Raw genomic sequence first — 5601 nt, 5'->3', positions numbered from 1 at the left:
GACTATACCCGTTTTCTTACTCTCTGCACTGTGTGCTTAACATGATGCATCTCATTGTGTGTAAACTATACCTCCGTAAAACTGACCAAATAAAGAGGAGAAAAGAATTATCTTTCTAAAGTATATTCTTTTTTTTTTTTTTAAAGGAATTTCTATGCCCAAGGTGGGGTTTGAACGCAAGACTCCAAGATCAAAACTTGCATGCTTTACTGACTGACCCAGCAAGGAACCCCTAAAGCATATTCTTAATTCAGGGCCACTTTGGAGAAAGTTAAAAGGAGGACAATAGTTTGAAGATCAGATTACATTTGAAAGGTCTAACCTAACAATGAATCAGCAGTAATTCGATGCCGAGGCGGGGGGGGGGGGGGGGGGGGGGGGGGGGGGGGGGGGGGGGGGGGAGGTGTCCAAAATTGGGGCTGCAACACCACCTAGTGGTCCGATTGTGCATTTAAACTTTGATAATCTTGTGAAAGATACATATAAATGTTACAGACTTGTATTGACTTGTCTAGTCAAGGTCTACTAAAAAGTGTTTCTGGTAAAAATTTTACCAAAAGTAATTTAGTAACATTTAATATATAATAAGTAAAAAGTGGAGAAACCTAAAAAGAAGAAAGTATAACCTAACTTTGAGCAACAACCAAAACCACACTTCAGAGATATTCTCACTTTCGTTAGAAACAAAACAAAATTGCCTGTTGCCACGACTACTTAACATTTTTCTGGAAGTTTCAGCCAATGCGGAAGATTAAAAAATAGATAAAGCAGGAGCAAGACACAAAATTATTTTAAATTTATTTAATTTATTTAATTATTTTAAAATTACCACAACGGGAAGTTGATGGAGTAATGTACTTAAAACGTTAAGATGAATTCTCTTAAAATCCTTACAATGCGTTAGGTGATCAGCTTCTAGAATAAAGGATAGAAAGCAATAGCTTTTCTCCAGCCGCAATCACAGAGTATAAGTTATACTGAGGGGAAGATTCTATCAATGACAACAGTAGCAGCAGCAAAGCGATACAAAATGCCCTCAGAGGATCCCAAAGCCAACGTCTGGTGCCTAAGGAAGAAAACTGTCAGCATCTACTGAATTGAACATAAAAAAGCTTGTATGGTGAGATGTACACCATTTCTTGATGGAGAAACTTCCAGCATATGCATGTCCTGTCTCTTCAGTTTATCTTATTTATTTTATGGAACGTCAGGCATATATACATACGTAGGATTTCGATTAACTTCAACGATACGAACGAATTCCCAAAGCAATACCATAACCTGAAGTTCCATGTAACTGAAGTTAATCCAGATGCCGCACGTGTGTATGTCCGTAAACAATGCTTGAACCCATGAACCGTGAGATCATGATCCGAGCCAAAGTCGGACGCCCAACCGAGCCCCCCAGGCGCCCCCTGACTTGCCTTCTTGTGCACGAAATCACCTTTTCGAGATGCAGTTGTGTAATCGTGTGTGGTGCTGTGCTGGGGGCGTGCACCCCCGTTTATCCACGCTCCTATGGAAGGACATTCATGTTACTACAGACAGTGCAACTGTGACCACTCCTCACGCCTCCAAGCACAGGTGCACGCATGTGACACCAGACGCACTGGGACGCGGGCACGCACCCCTTCACACACCAGATGTGGGGAGACAGTGCACGCCAGCCACGCAATGATCCCCTTTCGGGGCTAAAAATGTGCGATGGGACTGAACTGTGTCCCCCAAATTCACATGGAAGCCCCAGCCCCAAGTGGGATGGTATTTGGAGGTGGGCCTTTGGGAAGTGAGAAGGATTACCGGAGATCGTGAGGGTGGGGCCCCGTGACGGGATTAGCGTCTTTATAGGAACTGACACCCGACAGCTTCCTTCCTCTCTCTTCCCCTGTGTCAACAAGGGACACAGCAGAAGGCGGCTGCCTGCAGCTGGGAGAGTTCTCGCCAAGGTCTCAATCCACCGGCACCTCCCAGCCTCCAGAATGGAGAGGAATAAATGCCTGTTGTCTGAGCCGCTCAGTCTGCGACGTTCTGCCGTGGGGGCCCCAGCAGATTACTGCAATATACCTCAGCTATGAAACCATGCATTTTGTTAGTGCCTCGATTAATAACGCTTCCCAAAACTGCTCGTTTCGGCCAGATAATTTCTTTTTCAGGAAGTTGATTCCAGGGGCACCTGGGTGGCTCAGTCGGTTGAGCGTCCGACTTCGGCTCAGGTCACGATCTCACAGCTGGTGAGTTCGAGCCCCGCGTCGGGCTCTGTACTGACAGCTCAGAGCCTGGAGCCTGCTTCTGCTTCTGTGTCTCCCTCTCTCTCTGCCCCTAACCCACTCGCATTCTGTCTCTGTCTCTGTCAAAAATAAATAAACATTAAAAAAATTTTTTTTAAAAAGTTGATTCCAGAAATTAACAGTGCGGTGACATGTCCGTATCAATATTTTTTAAAGCTCTGTTATTAAATAGATCATGTATGAAAATATTCAGTTGTTTTCAACGATACAGGAAAAAGGTTGCAGATTCTGGTAGGTTTTTCTTTTTTTTTCTAAATTTTTCATTTGCTTTATCAATATCCTTCCATAATTTTTGTTCCCAGGAGCATATGTCAAATGTTTTATCATATGTAACTGATCCATAATGTTATTTTATGTTTCCTTATTGATGATTGCAAATTTTATTTGCACGGCCAATTTACCAGGAGTTTATTCACCATTCTAATAAAATGTCAATGCTTTCTACTGTTGATGACTTTCAGGTAACATTTGCGTGCGACATTTACATCATTAACCATAAAAGTAAGCCCCTCATTTTTCTTGAAATTAGCAAGTCATTTCCAGGGCCAGGGAGGATGGTCTGGGAGCAGCTGGGGCGGGGGGAGGGGCTTGAGGGTTTGACACCACCCTTCCCTGCGGCACCTGCTTCCTCCACCACCAGGGATGTCTCTGCAGGTCCCAGGCCCTCCGCATTCTGCCCTGTGAACCCACCAGGCTGGCTGTCCTGGCCCAGCAAGAACTCAGCCCCCTGGGACTGCCTGCCCCTCGTCCCCTCCAGTTTTACGTCCACCACTCAAGATGCATAACTGCCATTTTCCTGCTGGTTTCTCCCTTCTGGGTTTTCACCCCCATCCGTCCTTTTCTTTCCTGCCTTTGGGGAGAAAAAGAGAGGTCGAAGTAAGCCTATCTTTTTCTGTACTCTGGGTGAAATAATTTGTTTTTCCTGAAATGAAAAGGTACAACTTGTTAGTTTCAAGAAACATAAGCTTGTTTTTTGTTGTTAATGATGCTGTTGCCGGTTGCCGGATGCAAATGTTACTCAAAGTGGTAAACATTTATTTTATCAGATGGGCAGGGAGAAAGTCCCTGGTGCAAATGAAGACCATTTGTAACCATCAGCGAGACAATATGTAACAACATTATGAATAGATTATACACAATAAAGCATGTGGGGAAAGCTCGTCAAATTACATTAATAAATCAAATTACTTTAAAATTTTATTTGAGAGAGAGAGAGAGAGAGAGCATGAGCAGAAGAGGGTCAGAGAGAGAGGGAGAGAGAGAATCCTAAGCAGGCTTCATGCTGTCAGTGCAGAACACGATGTGGGGCTCGATCTCACAAACCAGAGATCGTGACCTGAGCAGAAAAAAAAACAGGAGATGGGCACTCAATCCCCTGAGCCACCCAGGTGCTCCCCACCTTTTTTAAAATTTTTGTAAAGTTTTATAATAAATCAAAATACTTTAAAAACGCCGTTGCAAGTTAAAAGTTCCACTGTGGAGAAACGTCGTACATGCTAATTTATGAGGGTGAGCATTGCATAATGTATAGAATTGTCAAGACAGGGGCGCCTGGGTGGCTCAGTCGGTTAAGCGTCTGACTTCGGCTCAGGTCACGATCTCACGGTTTGGGGGTTCGAGCCCCGCGTCCGGCTCTGTGCTGACAGCTCAGAGCCTGGATCTTGCTTCCGGTTCTGTCTTCCTCTTCTCTGCCCCTCCCCTGCTTGCACTCTGTCTCTCAAAAATAAATAAACATTAAAATAATAATAATAATTTGGCACTTTCAGATACTAGACATTAAATAGAATTTACCAGATAATAGGCACGTGGGTCTATCACCACAATCCAAATTCATGGAAGCAGTTTGTTGCAAAATTTATACCTGACGGAAATAAGAAAATAATTCTGGGGAAAATACATAAATCAAAGCAGAAAACGTTCGGTCCCATCCAACGAAGCCGCCACCTTTTGAAATACAAATTCCCTTAACAATTTCCTCAAATGTAAACTCCGAGATTTTCACAGTGATGAATGGTTTTGCGGCACGATAAGATATCTGAAACCACGTATCGAGCTCTGTCATCAGTGCTCATAAAATTTGGGCTCAGAGACCAGTGTTTACACCTGTGCCATGTCTGGCTCCGTGTGGATGGTGGAGCACAGGACTGCAGGGAAAATACGAGTCCCAGCAGCGGTCGGAAACATGATGATGAGTTCATACAGCGTCAGCCACAATGCTGTTTATTTACCTCTGAAAAATGCCATAAAAACTATAAATCCGGTAACTCACTTTATCTTTTCTTGATAAACTTTATGTTTTCTACCCCATATATAGTGAACCCCAGAGGGTGGGGGTTAAATAATATGTGTGGCAGGAGGGTGTTAAGGTCTTGAAAGCAGGAAAGCCGTCCTGGGCGTGTAGGTTCAAGCCCACAGAAATGTGAACCCACAGTGGTCGAGCACCAGGACACAAAGCCTCTCTTTTTTGACTTTACCGGAGGAAGGGCCGGCTGGTGGGGGCGAGTGGGTGGGCCTGTACCCAGAAAACAAAATATGTGCAGGGAAACGAGGCAGGACGGGTCAGAGCCCCGAGGGACCATGATACTCCATTCGGAACAAAGCGAAATGAAATACCGTTCCCAAGAGGAGAACGATCAGGTTGTCCGTTACACAAAACTACACGGGTTGTTACTGTTACAAAGGTAGAAACACCCGAACCAAAAGTCCTTTCACGCTTCTGAGTCATAAAAGTAGGCCACCTTGAGGATTGCGGATTGGAGGTAACAAAAACGGGGCAAATCAAGCCAACTACATAAAGCTTGTGCTCTGATAAGTGGGGTCCCCCGACGTAGGCGCTCACCTGCCAGCAGCCGTGCTGGACATCAGCGGGTCCGGGCGAGGTGAGGTTGGCCGGTCAGGTCTCCAGGAGTGAGCCAGCAGCCTGGGGGGCGCTGGAAGACAGGGGGTCGGGAAGGGCCCCCCCCCCCCACCTGCTGCTCTGAGTTGTGGCCACCAGCCCGCAGCCTGGGAGGAGCCCGGTGTGCAGGACCCCTCTCCCTCCACTAGGGCCTGGAGGCCCTTCCGAATGAGCTCAGTCCCCTCAGTCCCCTGAAGGTGGTGCCCTTGACCTGCATTCCCGTATCCGTCCGTCTCGGAAGTTACTCTTGGACACACGGTCGTGACTCTGACATTCTAAGGGCACAACAACCAGACCAGGATACTTGAGGCTCCCTGAAGACACACATGCTTCTGTGCACGCTTTTCTTGCCCAGCTGGGATGCTCAGCCCATCGCCCCGCCCAGGGCTAACCCCGACTTGTCTTGCAAAACCCGTG

At 46.1% G+C, this 5601-nt stretch overlaps 1 long non-coding RNA gene across 1 annotated transcript; it reads right to left on the bottom strand.

Moving 5' to 3' along the window:
* Window positions 1-2923: 2923 nt before the first annotated feature.
* On the bottom strand, window positions 2924-5201 carry LOC122204477. Its single transcript, XR_006195684.1, has 3 exons — window positions 5128-5201; window positions 4080-4149; window positions 2924-3138 (listed from the first exon to the last, which is right to left on the bottom strand). It is a non-coding gene; the product is annotated as an uncharacterized LOC122204477 (long non-coding RNA).
* Window positions 5202-5601: the final 400 nt, after the last annotated feature.

The sequence above is a fragment of the Panthera leo genome, chromosome D4 (assembly GCF_018350215.1).
Source record: "Panthera leo isolate Ple1 chromosome D4, P.leo_Ple1_pat1.1, whole genome shotgun sequence".
Lineage (NCBI taxonomy): Eukaryota > Metazoa > Chordata > Mammalia > Carnivora > Felidae > Panthera > Panthera leo.
Note: the sequence above shows the minus strand (reverse complement) of the source record. Positions and strands in the feature narration are given on the sequence as shown.